We start from the raw sequence: 13,648 nt of genomic DNA, 5'->3' as shown, positions 1-13,648 counted from the left end.
AACTACTATTCTTGCTTTCTTAATTCTTCTAAAGTGAATTTTAAATTATTTGAGCTATTAAATCTGAGTATGTAAAAGTTAAATTAGCATTCATTAATTAAGATTTAATTTAAAAATTAAAATGGTATGAAAATGAATGTAAATATTATATGAATTGCATTAGCTTCCAAACTATTCACATCTAGAAGGTGATTAAGTTATACTATTAGATGCTGCAATAAAGTTAACGGAAAATCTTCGTTACGAATAACATACTGTATGCAAGAATGCAAGAATAACATGGAATGGAAGATTTTCCACTATTTCATACTAATTGCAGTTTAATTTTCATGCTCTTCTTTTCGAGTAAGTTTTCCTTCTAAAATAATAGAAGCCTGTATGCTTAGTTCTGTAAGCAATTTTTATGACAATCTTGACTGAATGATTATTTTTATTAATAAACAGCGTTCCGCTTAAAAATAAGTTTAATTTAAAATTAGAACTCTGGTGACTCTTGTCTTCTCACTATCAAAAAAAAAAATGTAATAGCTAAAAGAATAAGCATTCGAAAGGAAAGTAAGAAAATTAATTAATATTTTTTAATTAAAAATTAAATTAAATTATTAAAAAATAGATTTTGGTAAAACAGAATAAAACATTTTGACAAATTTAATAAGCGTACATAAAAGTATTCATTCAATCCATACGATGGCAAAATTGATTGAGAACAAAGAACAACGTTACAGAACCTTTGCGACTCCATTGTCTAATATCACTAGATTCCTTAGCCAATAGCAACCACAGACACCACCAGACGCAATCCATCACAAAAGCAGGAGGGCGGGAACCACGTTATGGGGGGGAGGCACCGAAAACTGCATAATCAGAGAAACCAGCTTAACTCTTTTCTTTGTTCACAATTCTAAACCCCGCCCATGTCTGCCATTGGTCGCGTAATGCGCGCTGCCTGACCAATACTGTGGCAGAGAATTGCATTTGGGCAAGCATGATGGGCGGGTATTGGATGAGCAGATCTGAACGCAACTTAACAGTGACCTAGGCGATCAAAATCGCACAGTGTTAGTCGCTGTGTTCTCCGGAGGTACACATGCTCTCCCAGTGTCTCCTAGTCTGACAATAGAGGGCGCCAGCAACCAGGTTTTGGTCGCCAATTGTCGGAAGAGCAACTCTGCCTGATTTCGGTTTCAAAAGATTTTTTTTTGCTTGCGTACCCTTGTTTCTTCTCCACATGATTTTTGCTCAGGAACTCTATCAGAAAAGATGCAATTAAGACTTACGGTTTTCTTTGCTCAGTGAAAGACTGAATCAACTGAACTCTTCAATCAGTGACTCAACTGAAATGCTCTTTAATTCAATTACAGAACAGACTGTTACTTATTATAATTATTATTAGTTCGAGAGGGTAAGTTTAAATAATATTTTGTCTTTTTTCTTATTTTTATATTTCTAAAAGTAAATGAATCGATTTTTTAAAATTGTACCATAAATTATTTTTAATTTAAAATTCAGTTCTCTGTCTTAAATTTTACTTGCTATTATATGCATATTTTTTTTTCTTTTAATTTCTTTATATATTATTACGATAAGGTTGAAAAATTAAATTTATTATTTCAGCTAAAAGTATTTGTTATTATGATGGAAAAAGTGACATATTATTTGAGATTGCAAATTAATTCATTCTACCTCTGCTAAATGAATCAATAGCACTTAACTAAATAATAAAATTTAACATCAATGTTTACTTAAGTTTCTAATCAAGTTCTAACGCTTTAATAGCAAAGTTTAAATATAATATACATACTGAAATTATTATTTCCACTTCACATAAAAATTCGTATTCTAGTATTTTGTGAGATTACCCTTGAATATTATTTTATATTGTTCTTTTCTTCTAAGATATCTAGATATTTTTTTTCTATTTATGAGTCATGAAAAGTTGCTAAAGGTTTAAAAAATACATTGATAATTTCCTTCAAATTATTTTCATCACTTTACTTTTGACTTCTATTTGAATAATCTGCTTTGACTTTTTTTTTTTTTTTTTTTTTTTCCACTCTTTGAATTACTTTTTGAAGTACTGGTTACTGAAATATTTTTATTATTGTTCATTTATACTTACTTTAACTATATAATTTGTTCTTGAAAAGATTTATTAATCCTTTTCTACTTTTCTGTTTATTTCTTTATTTATTATAATTTTGATTTAGTTAAATATTAATTGAATAAACAAAGCTTTTTTTAACCCAAAGGGCGTTAGCCCTGAAGGGCTATTAATTTAGTTTTGGCATTTTGCGTTGGAAACTTTAAAAGTCCGTTTCACTTTTCAAATTGTTGCCACCGAATGTTGTTGCCCTGTGTTATACTTAAAGAAATTAAATAATGAAGAATCTGCATGTATGTTTCTCGCATTGTGAGTTTTTAATAGAAACTCAACGATTTCAAAGCGTGAAATGTCAATACTGTATGAGGAGAAACATTTTTATCTCCAGCGCGCGAGACTGTATCGGAAATTCTAAAGACATGCGCTTTTTAGAGTTTATTATGTGGATTTGGCAAAACAATTTTTAATGCTTCAGAAATATATTTGAATACCTTTATTATCTCCTATTTCATTATTTTCCTTTGCATTGCAATGCTTTTGAACATCATCAAAAGAGAATGCATCAAAGAGAATGCATAACTCGGATAAATTATATTTCGATGTTCATCACGCCATAGTTAATGTAAAATTCATTATCATTTCTTTAATGTCACATTATCTACTACAATATGTGCTGCTGAATATAATTCATGAATGCTAAGAGAAAATTTAAAAATAAATGGGCTGTAATGCTTTTTTTTTTTCTAGTATTCATTAGAAAATAAATAATATGACGACTAATGAACTTATTTTGCAATTGCTTTCAATTTATAAAAATAATAATGATAATAATAATATTAATTATTATTATTTGACAATCATCATAATAATTTAATAATCATTGCTTTAAATTTGATAAACATTAAATTAATATTTGAGATTATGTTCCTAGTAGCTATATTTTTTACTGATTATACAATGAAACTGAACTGAAGTGTTTCTATGTAATTAGAGAGATTTTTAATTTGAGAACAATACCTTTGTGTTAATAAAAATGTGATTGCGTATTAATGTATATTATTTAAACTTACTAAGATTAATAAAATAAACTACTGAAGGATAAAATAGCTCTTTAAACTATAGTAAATTTGTTCTATTTTATTATTTTATTTTCAGTGTTTTAAAGTTATGAATAACAAATCTGGCATTAATTAGAATTACTAAGCGATTTTTTAATAATTACGAAAGTTTCTTAAAAGTTAAATTTTAATCATATCATCAATAACAAGTATGCTACTTAGAAGTAAACACTTGGACTGAATTATCAAAATTAATTATTTAAAGTGAGCAAGAAAAGTATTCTCGAGTAAATGTATTTCGTGTGACACAGGTCAGTAAAAATTGTTTAAAGCAGCAAAATCTATATATTTTATAAGCAGATTGTATTATAATTGGCTTTTATTAGCAGAGTTCTTTAAAAATTGTGCCTGCATCGTTAACCACATTTTTACAATTGTATTGTTAATTGCAGTTTCTATAAAAGGAGTGTTGTTTTTGTTATAATAATGATGAAATTTTAACGACATGGGTTTTACAATGAACCTACTGGAAACGATTTATTTGGTAACAATATAGTGCTGTACATTTTAACTAACATTAAGTGCTGTAAGATCTTACAATGCACCAAACGTATGGTTGTAATGAAGTAAGTAAATTAATGAGTACTCATATATCTTTAATGAAATGGTTATATTTTATAGCATATCATTGCATGTGCTACAGTAAATAACCGTTGAAATCATGACAAAAGTTCATTAGAAAGAATCCAGATTAACCAAAGTCCCACTTACCAGAAACGAATATATAAGTAGCTTCGAATTTTTCATATAATTTTTCAAAGCTTTGTTTCGAATACTGTAATGGAAAAACTGCTAAAGTACATCAAAAAGATGACCGCCAAAACAGCCTTTTAAATATTGATCAACGGGAATAAAGTGTACCTACTGGTAATGTGAGCATAGATAACTGTGAAGCACTGGGTTTAAAAAAAAAAAAAAAAAAAAATTCTGAAAGCTTTCAGATTTTGCATTACGCCCAAAGGGGCCCTTTTTTGTGTGTGTTACCTTTATTTATTAAATATCATGTTCTTCGCACTTAAACCATAAAATTCAATTCAACGACAGTATCGCAAAACAATTTTAAAATGAGCATATCTTTAGAATTTCCGATATACAGTCTCGTGCGCTGGAGATAAAAATGTTTTTTTCTTTCCCCATAGAGTGTTGCCACTGCTCGCTTTAAAATCGTTGAGTTTGTTAATCAAAAATTCGTTAAAGTGTTAAGAAATATGAAATCGATAATAAAATAAATTCCAAATTAGGGCTTCCAGTACCATATTTGTGAAGGGTTACGTTATTCAAAACTTGATGGCTCTAGGTACCGTTGTTTTATCATAATGCGAGAAACATACATATATTTATGCAGATTCTTCATTATTTAGTTTCTTTAAATATAATACAGGCCTCTAATATTTGGAAGCAACAATCTCAAAAGTGAATCAACGTATATAGTGAATCAACGCAAAATGCCAAAACGAAATTAATAAGTCGTTCTGGGCAAACTGCCCTTTTGGACAAAAAAAAAAAAAAAAAAAAAAAAAAAAAAATTGTGTAGAGAAAGAGAAATAAACTGCAACAGAATATTTAAAAATAATTAAAAGAAAGCTAAAAACAATAAAATACTTTATAAAATTTTAAACTATTACTTCTCTCTCTTTGGAGTAGGCTCTGGCAACTATTGTTCCATGTAATATGGACAAGACAAACAACAACTATTATTTCTTACCTTTTTGAGAATAGGACGATTATCTAAGACGATCTCTAAGATGACTCTGTCTACTTTTTATTCCTTGTCTCTTATATTGCGTCACAATTATGGTTGGTGCTATACTTACTGCCGCTCGGGGCAAGGCGTTTCTTAAATTCTGCTCCCAAATGCCTTTCTAAATTCTAAATCATTTGCCGCCCTTAATTACCGCTGCCCGGCTCTGACGTCGTTCCTGGTCACACTTCCATGATATTTAAACTCCCACGTTGCCGAGTAAACCAATTAATTAATTCTCAGAGGCGTTTTAATTGGACATTCTATAAAATTTTTAATTGAGTTTTCAAATTAAAACAATACATTGCTTAATTAAACAATTAATTTAAAAGCAATAATACTTCTAAATAATTTGTTCCCTTAATTCATAATAATGACTGTAATAAATACAATTTCAAAGAAATCAAATTCAAGGAAATTTTAATACGTATAACCGATAATTTTCATTAAAACTTAACAGCATTATTACAGTTAGTATAACATAATCGGATTAACGTAACATAATTATATTTACATAATCGGAAATACCAGCAAAATATATAATATATGTATGATATCTAATCGCTGCATAAAACAGTCCTTTGTAGGCTATAATGAGCTTTTTGCGTTTCTAATTTTTAACGAATTTGCAAATAGAATGAAACTTAATCGAATTTAACTTAACTGAAATGACAAAGTAACACTGAATCGCTGGAGCCTCAAAAGCGATTAATTTTAATTGATTTCTTTTCGTAATCTTAATTTTTAAAGGTAACAATCTAGCTTGTGATGAAAATAACTCAGAATATTGTATACAAAAATTTAGAACTGTACAATCTTTATAATTCAAAAGAACGATTTTTGTATTATTGCTCATTATTCAATGATGTGACAGAAATGTACGAGAACGCTCAAAAAATTAGTAAATAATATAGATATAGAAATATATTATAAGAGTTATACGAAATGATCCTGATCCAGTTACTTCACATTAAAAAAAAAAAAAAAAAAAAAAAAAAAAAAAAAAAAACAATGCTCTAAGTGTAATTGAAATCATTAAAAATGAAATTTTTACAGTTGGAATTAAAGCAATGTTTTTCAACAGTTCTTTGTCCAGTTTTTCGGAGAAACTTTTACAAATAATTTTCAAAAATCTGCTATGCAAAATTTTGACATAACCATTATTTTTATAGTTATTAGCATTTTTCCTTTTCCCTTCCTTTTTCCCTCCCCCCCTAACACTAAGCTCAGAACACAAGTACATTCGTTATGGCTCAGAGCTTCTATTTTCTTCAAGTTTTCTATCTTTCAGGATTGTATCTGCGTAATCTGAGTTCCACTGAGTATGATTGTTATGTTTATTAATTTATGAGTAAGCTAAACTTTTTAATGTTTGTTTTAGTGGCTTTATCCAAAATTAAATAAACATCAGCTGTTTCTGTACCTTTCCATGGGCATTCGCCTTCTTTAACGAAGTATCAGTTAAGAAACTATGCAAGGAATGTGACTATATAATTTTAGCATGTTTATATCTCCTCCCTTACGGATATTTCTTTTAATTTCTCTGAACTATAGACAAAGAAATGAAAAAATCTTATCTTTTGCATATTTTAAAAATAATACTGGATTTTATTACTATTAATGCTACCTTTATCTTCATTATAAAAATAATCTCATTTTCGTTTTGAAACCGACAAAAAACATCGTTTCGGAGGTAATGGTTTATTAATAGGATGTAATGAGTGATTTTTTGATTATTGAAATAGAACTTTCTACCTTATTACTGTAAAAATAATAGCTAACTATGACGCAGTGTAAAGTTTATATCATAAAATACTAATATTTAAGTAGATAGAAAGCAGTGATTCATCAAATTTGTTTTCTGGAAGTAAGATGAACGGTTTAGCATTTGAAAAAAAGGTAAGTAATTGTGATTCTTAGAAAACAAGTCTCAAAAGTCACAGTAAAATGAATAATAAAAGAATTTACGTCTGCATAAACTACCTCCATGCCGCGCAGACACTATACATTTACAAACATCCATGTCTTCTCCGGGATACAAACCCGGGCCCTTCGCTACGGCAGTCAGCGTCGTTGAACACTATCCCGGTTGGGCGGATAAAATTTCGGGCTATCATATTTCAACAAAAGAATCCATTTGGGAGCTTTTTTAAATTCCTACTATTAGCTCACACTCTCCCTATATCTTGTTCAAATTTTCAATCGTTAATAAAATGCTTTTTATTCATCCACTCAAGTTCAAATACATTTTTTTTAACTTGTAGTGGGTGACACTTGATGTTAATACAGTTTTTTTCCCATATTAAAAACTTAAATTTTTTTTTTGTATTTTTATGGGGGGGGGTTTGTATTTTTAAAATTTTTCTTTGTTGACCTAAGTAGAAATTCTCTTGAAAAAAGTTTTATTTAATTAATCATTAATTAATTACTTATTAATTAATTAATTTTTAATCGTTAATAAAGTACTTTTTATTCATCCATTCAAGTTCAAATACATTTTTTATAACTTGTAGTTGATGACAATATTAACACAGTTCTTAAACATATGAATTTTTTAATTTTTAATTAATTTTAAAATTTTAATTAATTAAAAAATTTTTGTATTTTAATTTTTTTTAAATTTTTTTTGGTGACCTAAGTAGGAATTGACTTTATAAAACACTTGTTTGCTTGATGTCTGTACGTATGGACAGAATAAAAGACTAATTTCGAAAACAGATTTTAAAACTGACTTGAAATAGATTCAAAAGGGATTTTTTTCGTGACATCTGTACGTATATACGAATGTATCTCGCATAACTCTAAAAGGATTAGCCGTAGAAGGTTGAAATTTTGTATATCGGCTGCTATAACATAGAATTGTATATCTTCTCTTTTTATTGCTATCGGCAATACTAAAAGTACACGTACACATACACCCTATATACACATATTTACCTGAATTAAAAGTCCTTACCGGGCCATTATTTTCGCAATCGTTGATCTTAGACATATGCTTCCAGTTACAGAAGTGTTTTAAATGACGTAAATATTAATTTTTTGGCGCTTTCAAATTTAAAAAAAAAATATTGGTTTTTGACAAATTGTGAAATCTAACTTTTAATATCGTCTCGCGGTTCCTATATTTATATTTGGGAAAGTTTTATGCTCGCTATGAAAGAATAAAATTATAAGTAATTTGATTCACGTGCGACAAATATTTTAACAATATATTTAATTTCAAAATTTACAGTTTTTGGTGTCATTTTCAACTTGCCTCGAGGATCTGGTTCATTAAGTTAGAATAATTCGAGTAAACAAGTTTAATTGAAGTGCAAGATAAAATGTGACAGACCGTACATGTCATGTGAAGTCATGCTATGCCCATGTCAGATTTTTTATTTATAACCTTAAGCTGGCATCACCTTCAATTTCTTCCGGTAGTTTTTATTTTCATATAAAGCAGACAGCAGTTGCTATAATAACGTGACAAAACAACTATGAATGTGTATAATACAAATTAATAGGCAGCATTGTAATTTTTCTGTAACTGGAAAATACTATGAATGCTACCTAGTATTTAAATGTACAAATTCAGTATATGTTTAGATCCTTACATAACAAGTACCTAATTTAAATTATGCGAATCCATTGGTTTAGGTACCTCAACGTGCGGAAGTTTATTTTAAATTTTTTTTAAAATTTTCGTAAAATTAAATCAAGTTTTTAAATTGAAAATGATGGCTGAAAGTTCATTTGCCTCTTCATTTATGAAATTTTGATGAAATTCTATTTATGAACGGATAATTTGTCTTATGTCTGATATGTGTCTGATTACATATAGCAATATTACCTTCCACGTTAAGGCAAGCTTTATGCAGTGTACTATGATACCCGATATAGGAACTTTCTATGTACTTTATTTATGTTTCAAATCATACGAGTCCTCAATTCGGTTTTAATAGGTTACTTAAATTTAGAACTTACATTTTATCTATTAAAATTTACATCTCGTATTCATTCTGCAAGATGCCGCTTCTTGCCACGAGGAATTTCGTGGGCTTGGGCTGATGTTACTGCCAAGAAAAGTCAGCATAAGTAAGAACAACAACATTCTGCAAGATAAAAAATACAAAAGATTCAAAAGATAAAAAATTATTTACACGTTAGATGTGTGGTAAAATACTTTTTCCTAAAATAGAAATTTAAAAATGTTAATTTAGATTGAATACATAATTACAATAATTTTTCCAATTTAAAAAAATCTCAGTAAAATTGTATTTACTAAACAGTGATTTTTATTTAATGTACAGAAACTTACTCCAGCTGCTGTAGCTGCTGCTGACACGGCAAAGGTCTGAAAGCCGTGAAAATATTTTCAAGCTTCATACTGTTCTCAACTTTTATAGTTATGGATAAAAAGATGCCTAATATATGTTTCTGTAAGGATATATCAACTACTACATTAATTATGTAGACATCCTTTCTGATCTATAGTTGCCTTGAAAATAAGGAGCGGAAACGGGGATCCTACAAGAAAATAATGCAGTTAATAAAATAATAGTAATAGTTCATTTTTTTATTTATTAGCCCAAAGGAGCATTAGCTCAGAAAGGCTATTAATTTGGTTTGGGCATTTTGCGTTGGTTCACAATAAAATGGCGTTTCACTTTTCAGATCGTTGCCACCAAATATTATCTCCCTGTATTATATTTAAAGAAATTAAGTAATGAAGAATCTGCATGAATGTATGCATGTTTATCGCATTATGAAAAACCAACGGTACCTAGAGACATCTAATTTTGAATAACGTAGTCCTCCATTAGAATATGAGTATCTGAAAGCCCAAATTTGGAATTTTGGTTTATTACCGGTTTCATATTTTGTAAAACCTTAACAAATTTTTGATTGACAACGTCGACGATTTCAAAGCGTTCCATTATTATTAGCATCGCGTGCATCTTCAAGCACGGATATTTTATGCGCGAGGTTTTTCTTTTGTGGTATTACTGTCGAATTGAATTTTATGGTTTAAGTGTGAATAATGTGATATTTAATACATAAAGATAACAGACAAAAAGTTAAGAAATACACCCCTTTGGGCATAATGTAAAATCTGAGAGCTTTCAGATTTTATTTTATTTTTTCTTTCTTTATATATATATATTTTTTTTTTGTAATTATTATTGCTAATTTCTGCTGCTAGTGCTCTGCTGCCATTACTATTATTATTAGTAAGCTATACATGCAAATATATAAACATATAGTGAGAAAGCTAGCTGTTAAGATTAATTAAAAATTACTAATTATTTCATAACTAAATGCTTAAGTATAACTGTAAAATATGAAAAAGAAAATTTAAAAAAATTAAAGCAACCCACAAATAAATAAATAAATAAATAAATAAATATCCTCCAAACCAGGGTTTCTTAGGTCGCGAACCCAACGGGGTCATCAAAAATTTTAGTAGTTTTGATATTTCTTTCTGTAACTTATTATAATAGTTTTACAATTACCAAATATTTTTACACAATGTATCTGAAAGTAGATAAAGATAAGACAATACAGACAAAGATAAACGAAAATGTTTCGACACATTCTTTTTATAATATAAACGTTAATTTTTCTTGCTTTGCACGTGACGCTGTCATTTCGTCTGTTACTTATTTACAATTTTCACATTGCTGTATGTCTTAAAATTAAAAATTAAAGTTAATGACCTAAAACTGCAATAATATATTACAGTACAAGTGAAAAAATTGACAGTTTTACTCACGCGTGTGTCGGATTTGCGCAATATTTATGGGGTCCCACAAAACTTTTGTAACTATTATGGGGGCCTGGGGGTCGCGATAAAATCTCAATGATAAAAAGGGATCGCGACTGAAAAAAGTTTAAAAAACCCTTCTCTACATTTTGATAGTCACTGCTCTACAAAATCTTTAAACTGTCTTTCAAAACTTTTCTCAAGAAAAAAAAAAGATGATGAAGCCCAATGAAAGAATTTTTTTGCTTCATTATATTCCGAAGAAACACAAGAAGTAAAATGTATTCATGGTGAAAAACACGCTTCGTTACAAATAAAAAGCGAGTCTATGAGAATGGATGTGAAAGATTGCATTAGCTAATTTACTTGCAAATTTTCATGTCTAAAAGCAATTGTAACTTCACACTTCTGATTAAACAATCCATTTTCACTCAAAGAAAAAAAAAATTTCTTTACTATTATTAAATAAAATCTTACTAATCCCCCCAGGTAAGAATATAAGTTCGGGATAGATCAAATGAACAGACGAAAAAGTCAAAATTATTAAAAATCATTAAATCATAATATTTAATAGATAATGATTATTTTCGATAATAATTCTCTTTCATATTTCGTCACAAGCTTCGCCGAAATCAGGTCTACCCTTTTCAGCTTTTTTTTTTTTTTTTTCTTCTTACACTACATAACTCTGTGCATAAAATATAGTATTAATAAAAGTTTCAAAATAGTGCAATTTACCGCTCTCTTTAATATTCTGTTGATTGCAATACTTTTTGAGTTAGACTGAAGATAATAATTAAATAATGTTTTAATAATTTATAATTAATTCAATAACTTTTAATTAATTAATTAATTTTTTACAGTCCCATTAATTCGCTCCAAAATTTTCTTTGAGACAGATTAAATATTAAAAATTTACTGTCCTAACAGCATCAGTTTTTAATCTGATGGCATTGCAAAATACTCAAATAATTCTGCATCTATAGTAATTTCGAATACCAACTGATACAATGTTTCTATTATTCGTTAGTGCTAAAAGAAAGGCATCGTGTGTACCAAAGCAGAGCGTTTTCACTTCAGTCGGCACAACAGCCCCAAAGAGGTATCCACGGATCGAATAGAAATAAGATATCTAATTCACCTTCTGCACGTGTCCGGACCACCTGTCGGTGAATGTCAGCGGTCTGAATCATCTTTCGGAAATCAGGTGGCCGTAAATGTCACCGTTGGGCTTCCTAGCGGCTAATTCTAACATGCCGGGAAGAGGAAAATGAACGCCAAAAAGAAAAAGGAGGCAGAAAAAGTGTAACAGTTTTCCCAGATGAACCGTTGCGAAACCGCCAACGAGATTCATTCATTATATATACAGTAATATGAATCTGCGAACAGTAAAAATCTGGAAATTGTTTGGAGTTAATCAATTTAGGGATGGAAAATGATATGTATTCAGAGATCGTAGTGTAGTGATAAAAATAATTTACATCTCTTGAAATATTACTTCAAGTAAGAGTTCTGCGTTATATTTATAACGCTGATTTTTTTTTTTTTTTTTTTTTTTTTGTTTGACTTTTCAGAAATCGCGAGTTAGGCGGGCAAAATTACGTGTTGTGGTGAGTATTGTGGGATAGCTACAATTAAAAAAGAAAAAAGGAAGCTTTCAGGTTTTATATTACGCCCAAGAGGGCGTTTTTTTAACATTTTGTGAGTTATGTTTATTTAGTGTAATGTTCTTCGCACTTAAATCACATAAAATTCAATTCAATAGCAATATCACAAAATATGTAAAAACAGTATATCTTTAGAATTTCCGATACCCAGTCTCGCGCGCTGGAGATAAATTTTTCCTGCGTTCAGTGTTGCCATTGCTCGCTTTGAAATCGTTGAGTTTGTTAATCAAAAATTCGCTTAAGTTTTACAAAATTTGAAATAGGTAATAAAACAAATTCAAAATTCGGGCTTCCAAGTGGCCATGTTCCGGTGGAGGACTACGTTATTCAAAATTGGATGGCTCTAGGTACAGTTGTATTTTCTCAATGCAAGAAACATTTATGCATTCGTGTAGATTCTTTATTATTTAGTTTCTTTAAATATATTACAGGGCGAAAATATTTGGTAGTAGCAGTTTTAAAAGTGAATCAACGCAGAAAGTTAAACGACGCAAAACGCCGTTTTCAGATTACCGTATTTACTTACGTAATAGTCGCCCTCACTTAATAATCGTACCCCCTTTTGAAGCAGGAAAAGTCGTCAAAAATGAACAATATTGTGCAGTAGATTTCCCCGCATAAGAGTCGCACCTAGACTTTCACAATGAAAAATTTGCAAAAAAAAAGGGGACTATTACGCGAATAAATTCTACGGTAATAGCCCTTTGGGCTAACAATAATAATTACAATAAACATATGATTTTATCAAAACAGGTTTAATTCATGGGGATTGTAAAAGTTGTGTTGTTTTAATACATGATAGTATTTTATGACGTTTTATCACTGACGTTATTTTTCTTTATGAAAAAAAAAAAAAAAAAAAAAAAAAATGCTATGGTTACCATATGACTTCCTTGTACGGCCTATTAGATTACATTATTAGGATTAGAATTTTATAACATTCACTACAAATTCAAATTCTATTAGTTACACTGTTGCCAGGATTCTTCACGAGTTCCTCTTTTATTAATTATAACATCACTAAAATTCTCCGCAAACTCCGATACACACCGCATAAATTAATTATGCTATGACTAGGACTTTCCACAAGTTCAACTTTTTCTGCTTAGGACTTCCCATGAGTTCAACCTTTGTTAGTTATAGTAGTGCTAAACTTAAAATTAGAACTAATAAAAACTGAACTTTTCAAAAGCTCAATTTTTATTAGTTATAATATTGCTAGAGTTTTCCACAAGCTCAGTTTTCGTGATACTTTCTTATTAATGTATTTTATTG

General features: G+C 29.3%; 1 protein-coding gene across 4 annotated transcripts in view; it reads left to right on the top strand.

The window, feature by feature from the left end:
* Positions 1-1,066: 1,066 nt before the first annotated feature.
* The window catches only part of LOC118181677 (paired box protein Pax-6-like), a 279,053-nt gene continuing 266,471 nt past the window's right edge, over positions 1,067-13,648 (top strand). For 3 of the 4 annotated variants that reach the window (XM_035350861.2, XM_035350859.2, XM_035350860.2), the window contains exon 1: positions 1,069-1,402. The gene's annotated coding sequence lies outside the window, so the exon portion shown is untranslated. Of the gene's footprint in view, positions 1,403-13,648 lie in introns of all 4 variants that reach the window. The other variant, XM_035350862.2, reaches the window with a different exon arrangement.

Source organism: Stegodyphus dumicola, chromosome 2, assembly GCF_044657685.1.
Source record: "Stegodyphus dumicola isolate Sdum_Otavi_A_Nest chromosome 2, ASM4465768v1".
NCBI classification, from domain to species: domain Eukaryota; kingdom Metazoa; phylum Arthropoda; class Arachnida; order Araneae; family Eresidae; genus Stegodyphus; species Stegodyphus dumicola.
The sequence above is the reverse complement of the archived record's forward strand: the minus strand, read 5'-3'. Positions and strand labels throughout refer to the sequence as shown.